The sequence below is a fragment of the Triticum dicoccoides genome, chromosome 3A (genome assembly GCF_002162155.2).
Source record: "Triticum dicoccoides isolate Atlit2015 ecotype Zavitan chromosome 3A, WEW_v2.0, whole genome shotgun sequence".
NCBI lineage: Eukaryota > Viridiplantae > Streptophyta > Magnoliopsida > Poales > Poaceae > Triticum > Triticum dicoccoides.
Window position 1 is genome coordinate 577,711,939 of NC_041384.1, and position 10,278 is coordinate 577,722,216.

Consider the following 10,278-nt stretch of genomic DNA (forward strand, 5'->3'; position numbering starts at 1 on the left):
GGGCGAGGGAACCTTCCTTTCCTTTGAGAAAGAAACAGAGAAATAAAGTAATGATATGGAGCCTTGGGCTCGTTATTGCTTACCGGAGTCTGGTGCTGCACAAAGTGTCAGATAATATATGCGAAAAGGATTATAGCATAAAAAAAGCTGACAAGATGTGCGGGGCACAAGAACTTTACTGGTGCACGGGGTCTGCGCCCGGCTTTGTACAAAGGATTACATGCAACAGCGGCAAGACTTGTACAAAAGGTGGTTGCCGGAAAAGCTTCCGGCAACCGCGCCCTACGGGTAAAACTTACGAAGATGTTCTATGTTCCAGGAGTTGCTCACCGGAATGGCATCTTCGGTCTCAAGGCGGACAACGCCGGGCCTAGTGACTCGTTTCACCCGATAAGGGCCTTCCCACTTCGGCGTCAACTTGTTGGAATTCTTGGCGGATTGAACGCGCCGAAGAACAAGGTCGCCTTCCTCGAAGCTTCTGGCTTTAACTTTGCGGCTATGATAGCGGCGCAAAGCTTGCTGGTATCGAGCAGCTCGTACAGCAGCCTGAAGACGATCTTCCTCAAGGAGCAGCGCGTCGTCTTGCCGTAGCTGCTCTTTCTCAAGCTCATCATAAGCGAGCACTCGAGGTGACCCGTATACGAGTTCCGTGGGGAGAACTGTCTCTGCTCCATAGACTAGAGCGAAAGGTGTCTGGCCAGTGGCTCGATTTGGTGTCGTTCATGGAGAACTTGGCACTGGTCATGACGAGCTCGTGGGTCCAACGACGCGGTGGAGCCGCTGTCGAGGTAGATCCGACGAGTCGGCGATCTTGGCCTTCATAGTGGAGAGTGCATGGAAGTCGCACCTCCCCCGGTCTTGTTGCCATCGGCTCGCGTCCGGCTGTCCTGCCGCGGCAGCGAGGTGCTTGGTTGCCGCGCAGTGTCGCCATTGGCGAAGCCGATGAGGCTCTAGATAGTGGCCCTCCATTCATCGGTCTTGTCCGCCGTCGGAGGATAGTCTAGGAGCAGTTGAGCTCGCGCCAAGGCTTCTGCTGGAGTGGTGGGTGGCGAAGGTGAACGGTGCGAGGAGTGGGGCGTGCTCGGACTCCTAACCACGTTAGAAGGAGCAGTGCCCCGTCCAGGCGACCGTACTTCGCTCGAGCCAGCATGTTGACGTGCATGTTGATCTTGAGCGCCACGAGAACCACCAGCTTGATCTTGGCCCAGCGGACGTATGGCATTGCGAAAGCCATGACGCTGCTGGTCCCGCGCCTCCTGAGAGGGGCGCGGTACGCGCATGGACGCCGAGGTCTGTGCCGCCTTGTCCTTGGACTTGGCCGCACTGAGGGCTCCCTCGTCGATGCGCATTCTTCCGCCAGCGTCCACTCCACCACCCGTTTGCTCCGGAGGCGGTGAAAGCGACGCAGACGGAACAGCTGCCTCCGAATCCTTCTTCTTTGGTGGCATGTCGATGAAGACGATGAAGATTTGGCTCGCGTGCACGCCGGATCGGGTTCGCACAATCTCGACGCCCCCCTACCTGGCGCGCCAAAGATGTCGGGGAAACTGATCCATGAACACCTATGGGGATCGGCGGACCGAGCCCCTTTCGGTTCGGTGAGGGCGGAGGTTGAACAAAGAGCGGATCGAGGTAGTACATGCGAGCAGTTTTACCCAGCTTCGGACCGCACGGATGCGTAAAACCCTACTGCTGCTTGTTTGTGTGTATTGAATTCTTTCTCAGGAGCGATGACGCTGCCAGACCGAGCGTGAGAGTGTTTCTGGTGTTTCGAATGAGCCGAACCCCCTCTACGTTGCGCTTGGGCCTCCTTTTATACTTTCAAGGGGTCACCGACAGGTGGCAACGTAGACTAGAGGGGTAAAAATGGAAAAGGATGCGGTAGGTGCAGCTACCGCTACTGTGGACACAGTGCACCCTACCTAACTCTGACGGCAGGGAACAAGGTCATTGAATGCCTGTCTGAGTTGCCTAAACAGTGCAAAAAGTGACCGTTAGGAGCGCCACCGTTTGCCACGATGGCCTTCCCTTCATCTCCGCTTGCCACCGCGTAACCCTGGCTGCACAGGTTCCCGCCACGCGCCCCTGAGTAAGCCTCATGGCGACACGCGGGTGGGTGTGCTGGAGCGTGGGTACAGAGTGGCAGCGGGCCCCCGGCGAGTACCTTGTCGGGGTCGTCGTCTTGTCGAGTCCAGAAGCTTGTCGCTCACCGGACCTTGCCGGGATGTGCGGTGCATCGCGGCAAGTTTCTTGAAGTGCCGTGGTTGGCCTTCCCGGCAAGCTCCTCTTGCCGGGGCCTTGTCTCTTCATCTTGAATGCTTTGTTCTTGAATGGCTCCAAAGGAACCCACGGAGGACTCTGGCGGTCGTCCGGCAAGCCTTGCCGCGCGGCGCTGCAACTGCCCGTGCACAAGTTCGGGATACTAGGGTACCCCTACTCTAGTACACCGACAACACTAGAGTTGAACTAGCTCTATAACACAATACAAATAATTTTGCACTAGAGTTGAACTAGCTCTACAGGCTAGTTCATATAATTTTACACTAGAGTTGAACTAGCTCTACAGGCTAGTTCAAATAGTTTTACACTAGAGTTTAACTAGCTCTATGACCTAGCACAAATAATTTTACACTAGAGTTGAACTAGCTCTATAACCTAGTACAAATGATTTTATACTTGAGTTGAACTAGCTCTATAACCTAGTAAAAATGATTTTACACTACTGTTGAACTAGCTCTACAAGCTAGTTCAAATAATTTTACACTAGAGTTGAACTAGCTCTATAATCTAGTACAAATAATTTTACACTAGTGTTGAACTATCTCTACAAGCTAGTTTAAATAATTTTACAATAGATTTGAACTAGCTCTATAACCTAATACAAATAATTTTACACTAGAGTTAAACTAGCTCTACAAGCTAGTTCAAATAATTTTACACTAGAGTTGAACAAGCCCTACAAGATAGTTCAAATAATTTTAGACTAGAGTTGAACTAGTTCTACAAGCTAGTTTATATAATTTTGCACTAGAGTTGAACTAGCTCTATAACCTAGTACAAATAATTTTACACTAGAGTTGAACTAGCTCTATGACCTAGTTCAAATAATTTTACACTGGAGTTGAACTAGCTCTATGACCTAGTACAAATAATTTTACACTAGAGTTGAACTAGCTCTGTGACCTAGTACAAATAATTTTACACAAGAGTTGAACTAGCTCTATAGGCTAGTTCAAATAACTTTCCACTAGAGTTGAACTAGTTCTACAAGCTAGTTCAAATGATTTTACACTACTGTTGAACTAGCTCTACAGGCTACTACAAATAATTTTACACTAGAGTTTAACTAGCTCTACAAGCCAGTTCAAATAATTTTGCACTAAAGTTGAACTAGCTCTATAGGCTAGTTCAAATAGTTTTACACTAATCTTGAACTACCTCTACAAGGTAGTTTAAATAATTTTACACTAGATTTGAACTAGCTCTATAACCTTGTATAAATAATTTTACACTACAGTTGAACTAGCTCTATAACCTAGTACAAATAATTTTACACTTGAGTTGAACTAGCTCTATAACCAAGTATAAATAATTTTACACTAGAGTTGAACTAGCTCTATAACCTAGTACAAATGATTTTACACTAGAGTTGAACTAGCTCTATGACATAGTACAAATAATTTTACAATAGAGTTGAAATAGCTCTATAGGCTAGTTCAAATAATTTTACACTAGAGTTGAACTAGCTCTATAGGCTAGTTCGAATAATTTTACACTAGAGTTGTACTAGCTCTACAAGGTAGTTTAAATAATTTTACACTAGAGTTGAACTAGCTCCATAACCTAGTACAAATAATTTTACACTAGAGTTGAAGTAGCTCTACAGGCTAGTACAAATAATTTTACACTAGAGTTGAACTAGCTCTACAAGCTAGTTCAAATAATTTAACACTAAAGTTGAACTAGCTCTACAGGCTAGTTCAAATAGTTTTACACTAATCTTGAACTACCTCTACAAGGTAATTTAAATAATTTTACACTAGATTTGAACTAGCTCTATAACCTCGTACGAATAATTTTACACTAGAGTTGAACTAGCTCTATAACCTAGTACAAATAATTTTACACTTGAGTTGAACTAGCTCTATAACCAAGTACAAATAATTTTACACTAGAGTTGAACTAGCTCTATAACCTAGTACAAATGATTTTACACTAGAGTTGAACTAGCTCTATGACATAGTACAAATAATTTTACAATAGAGTTGAACTAGCTCGATAGGCTAGTTCAAATAATTTTACACTAGAGTTGAAGTAGCTCTATAGGCTAGTTCAAATAATTTTATACTAGAGTTGAACTAGCTCTACACGCTAGTTCAAATAATTTTACACTAGAGTTGAAGTAGTTCTACAAGCTAGTTTAAATAATTTTACACTAGAGTTGAACTAGCTCTACAATCTAGTTCAAGTAATTTTACACTAGAGTTGAACTAGCTCTATAACCTAGTACAAGTAATTTTACACTAGAGTTGAACTAGCTCTACAAGCTAGTTTAAATAATTTTACACTAAAGCTGAACTAGCTCTACATGCTAGTTCAAATAGTTTTACACTAATCTTGAACTACCTCTACAACGTCGTTTAAATAATTTTACACTAGATTTGAACTAGCTCCATAACCTAGTACAAATAATTTTACACTAGAGTTGAATTAGCTCTATAACCTAGTACAAATAATTTTACACTAGAGTCGAACTAGCTCTATAACCTAGTACAAATGATTTTACACCACTGTTGAGCTAGCTCTTCAAGGTAGTTCAAATAATTTTACACTAGAGTTGAACTACCTCTATAACCTAGTACAAATAATTTTACACTAGAATTAAACTAGCTCTACAAGCTAGTTCAAATAATTTTACACTAGAGTTGAATTAGCTCTATAACCTAGTACAAATAATTTTACACTAGAGTTGAACTAGCTCTATAACCTAGTACAAATAATTTTACACTAGAGTCGAACTAGCTCTATAACCTAGTACAAATGATTTTACACCACTGTTGAACCAGCTCTTCAAGGTAGTTCAAATAATTTTACACTAGAGTTGAACTACCTCTATAACCTAGTACAAATAATTTTACACTTCAATTAAACTAGCTCTACAAGCTAGTTCAAATAATTACACTAGAGTTGAGCTAGCTCTATAACCTTGTACAAATAATTTTACACTAGAGTTAAACTAGCTCTACAAGCTAGTACAAGTAATTTTACACTAGAGTTGAACTAGCTCTACAAGCTAGATCAAGTAATTTTACACTAGAGTCGAACTAGCTCTATAACCTAGTACAAATAATTTTACACTAGAGTTGAACTAGCTCTACAAGCTAGTTCAAATAATTTTACACTAAAGTTAAACTAGAGCTACAGGCTAGTTCAAATAGTTTTACACTAATCTTGAACTACCTCTACAAGGTAGTTTAAATAATTTTACCCTAGATTTGAACTAGCTCTGTAACCTAGGTTAAATAATTTTACACTAGAGTTGAACTAGCTCTATAACCTAGTTCAAATAATTTTACACTAGAGTTGAACTAGCTCTATAACCTAGTACAAATAATTTTACACTACTCTTGAACTAGCTCTACAAGCTAGTTCAAATAATTTTACAATAGAGTTGAACTAGCTCTATAACCTAATACAAACAATTTTACACTAGAGTTAAACTAGCTCTATGACCTAGTACAAATAATTTTACACTAGAGTTGAACTAGCTCTATAACCTAGTACAAATAATTTTACACTAGAGTTGAACTAGCTCTATGACCTAGTACAAATAATTTTACACTAGAGTTGAACTAGCTCTATAACCTAGTACAAATAATTTTACACTAGAGTTGAACTAGCTCTATAGGCTAGGTCAAATAATTTTACACTCGAGTTGAACTAGTTCTACAAGCTAGTTCAAATGATTTTACACTACTGTTGAACTAGCTCTAGAGGCTAGTACAAATAATTTTACACTAGAGTTGAACTAGCTCTACAAGCTAGTTCAAATAATTTTACACTAAAGTTGAACTAGCTCTACAGGCTAGTTCAAATAGTTTTACACTAGATTAGAACTAACTCTATAACCTAGTATAAATAATTTTACACTATTGTTGAACTAGCTCTACAAGCTAGGTCAAATAATTTTACACTTGAGTTGAACTAGCTCTATAACCTAGTACAAATAATTTTACACTAGAGTTGAACTAGCTCTATGACCTAGTACAAAAGATTTTACACTACTGTTGAACTAGCTCTACAAGCTAGTTCAAATAATTTTACACTAGAGTTGAACTAGCTCTATAACCTAGTACAAATAATTTTGCACTAGAGTTGAACTAGCTCTAAAGGCTAGTTCATATAATTTTACACTAGAGTTGAACTAGCTCTATAGGCTAGTTCAAATAGTTTTACACTGGAGTTGAACTAGCTCTATAGCCTAGTAGAAATAATTTTTGCACTAGAGTTTAACTAGCTCTACAAGTTAGTTCAAATAATTTTACACTAGGGTTGAACTAGTTCATAGTCCAGTTCAAAGAATTTTACACTAGAATTAAACTAGCTCTACAAGCTAGTTCAAATAATTTTACACTAGAGTTGAATTAGCTCTATAACCTAGTACAAATAATTTTACACTAGAGTTGAACTAGCTCTATAACCTAGTACAAATAATTTTACACTAGAGTCGAACTAGCTCTATAACCTAGTACAAATGATTTTACACCACTGTTGAACCAGCTCTTCAAGGTAGTTCAAATAATTTTACACTAGAGTTGAACTACCTCTATAACCTAGTACAAATAATTTTACACTTCAATTAAACTAGCTCTACAAGCTAGTTCAAATAATTACACTAGAGTTGAGCTAGCTCTATAACCTTGTACAAATAATTTTACACTAAAGTTAAACTAGCTCTACAAGCTAGTACAAGTAATTTTACACTAGAGTTGAACTAGCTCTACAAGCTAGATCAAGTAATTTTACACTAGAGTCGAACTAGCTCTATAACCTAGTACAAATAATTTTACACTAGAGTTGAACTAGCTCTACAAGCTAGTTCAAATAATTTTACACTAAAGTTAAACTAGAGCTACAGGCTAGTTCAAATAGTTTTACACTAATCTTGAACTACCTCTACAAGGTAGTTTAAATAATTTTACCCTAGATTTGAACTAGCTCTGTAACCTAGGTTAAATAATTTTACACTAGATTTGAACTAGCTCTATAACCTAGTTCAAATAATTTTACACTAGAGTTGAACTAGCTCTATAACCTAGTACAAATAATTTTACACTACTCTTGAACTAGCTCTACAAGCTAGTTCAAATAATTTTACAATAGAGTTGAACTAGCTCTATAACCTAATACAAACAATTTTACACTAGAGTTAAACTAGCTCTATGACCTAGTACAAATAATTTTACACTAGAGTTGAACTAGCTCTATAACCTAGTACAAATAATTTTACACTAGAGTTGAACTAGCTCTATGACCTAGTACAAATAATTTTACACTAGAGTTGAACTAGCTCTATAACCTAGTACAAATAATTTTACACTAGAGTTGAACTAGCTCTATAGGCTAGGTCAAATAATTTTACACTCGAGTTGAACTAGTTCTACAAGCTAGTTCAAATGATTTTACACTACTGTTGAACTAGCTCTAGAGGCTAGTACAAATAATTTTACACTAGAGTTGAACTAGCTCTACAAGCTAGTTCAAATAATTTTACACTAAAGTTGAACTAGCTCTACAGGCTAGTTCAAATAGTTTTACTCTAGATTAGAACTAACTCTATAACCTAGTATAAATAATTTTACACTATTGTTGAACTAGCTCTACAAGCTAGGTCAAATAATTTTACACTTGAGTTGAACTAGCTCTATAACCTAGTACAAATAATTTTACACTAGAGTTGAACTAGCTCTATGACCTAGTACAAAAGATTTTACACTACTGTTGAACTAGCTCTACAAGCTAGTTCAAATAATTTTACACTAGAGTTGAACTAGCTCTATAACCTAGTACAAATAATTTTGCACTAGAGTTGAACTAGCTCTAAAGGCTAGTTCATATAATTTTACACTAGAGTTGAACTAGCTCTATAGGCTAGTTCAAATAGTTTTACACTGGAGTTGAACTAGCTCTATAGCCTAGTAGAAATAATTTTTGCACTAGAGTTTAACTAGCTCTACAAGTTAGTTCAAATAATTTTACACTAGGGTTGAACTAGTTCATAGTCCAGTTCAAAGAATTTTACACTAGAATTAAACTAGCTCTACAAGCTAGTTCAAATAATTTTACACTAGAGTTGAACTAGCTCTATAACCTAGTACAAATGATTTTATACTTGAGTTGAACTAGCTCTATAACCTAGTACAAATGATTTTACACTACTGTTGAACTAGATCTACAAGCTAGTTCAAATAATTTTACACTAGAGTTGAACTAGCTCTATAACCTAGTACAAATAATTTTACACTATTGTTGAACTAGCTCTACAAGCTAGTTCAAATAATTTTACAATAGAGTTGAACTAGCTCTATAACCTAATACAAATAATTTTACACTAGAGTTAAACTAGCTCTACAAGCTATTTCAAATAATTTTACACTAGAGTTGAACAAGCTCTACAGGATAGTTCAAATAATTTTACACTAGAGTTGAACTAGTTCTACAAGCTAGTTTAAATAATTTTGCACTAGAGTTAAACTAGCTCTATAACCTAGTACAAATAATTTTACACTAGAGTTGAACTAGCTCTGTGACCTAGTAAAAATAATTTTACACTAGAGTTGAACTAGCTCTATGACCTAGTACAAATAATTTTACACAAGAGTTGAACTAGCTCTATAGGCTAGTTCAAATAACTTTCCACTAGAGTTGAACTAGCTCTATAGGCTAGTTCAAATAACTTTACACTAGAGTTGAACTAGATCAATAGGCTAGGTCAAATAATTTTACACTCGAGTTGAACTAGTTCTACAAGCTAGTTCAAATGATTTTACACTACTGTTGAACTAGCTCTACAGGCTAGTACAAATAATTTTACACTAGAGTTGAACTAGCTCTACAAGCTAGTTCAAATAATTTTACACTAAAGTTGAACTAGCTGTACATGCTAGTTCAAATAGTTTTACACTAATCTTGAACTACCTCTACAAGGTAGTTTAAATAATTTTACACTAGATTTGAACTAGCTCTATAACCTCTTACAAATAATTTTACACTAGAGTTGAACTAGCTCTATAACCTAGTACAAATAATTTTACACTTGAGTTGAACTAGCTCTATAGGCTAGGTCAAATAATTTTACACTCGAGTTGAACTAGTTCTACAAGCCAGTTCAAATGATTTTACACTACTGTTGAACTAGCTCTAGAGGCTAGTACAAATAATTTTACACTAGAGTTGAACTAGCTCTACAAGCTAGTTCAAATAATTTTACACTAAAGTTGAACTAGCTCTACAGGCTAGTTCAAATAGTTTTACACTAATCTTGAACTACCTCTATAAGGTAGTTTAAATAATTTTACACTAGATTTTAAACTAGCTCTATAACCTAGTATAAATAATTTTACACTATAGTTGAACTAGCTCTACAAGCTAGGTCAAATAATTTTACACTTGAGTTGAACTAGCTCTATAACCTAGTACAAATAATTTTACACAAGAGTTGAACTAGCTCTATGACCTAGTACAAAAGATTTTACACTCCTTTTGAACTAGCTCTACAAGCTAGTTCAAATAATTTTACACCCGAGTTGAACTAGCTCTATAACCTAGTACAAATAATTTTGCACTAGAGTTGAACTAGCTCTACAGGCTAGTTCATATGATTTTACACTAGAGTTGAACTAGCTCTACAGGCTAGTTCAAATAATTTTACACCCGAGTTGAACTAGCTCTATAACCTAGTAGAAATAATTTTTGCACTAGAGTTTAACTAGCTCTACAAGTTAGTTCAAATAATTTTACACTAGGGTTGAACTAGTTCTACAGTCCAGTTCAAAGAATTTTACACTAGAATTGAACTAGCTCTACAAGCTAGTTCAAATAATTTTACACTAGAGTTGAACTAGCTCTATAACCTATTACAAATGATTTTATACTTGAGTTGAACTAGCTCTATAACCTAGTACAAATGATTTTACACTACTGTTAAACTAGCTCTACAAGCTAGTTCAAATAATTTTACACTAGAGTTGAACTAGCTCTATAACCTAGTACAAATAA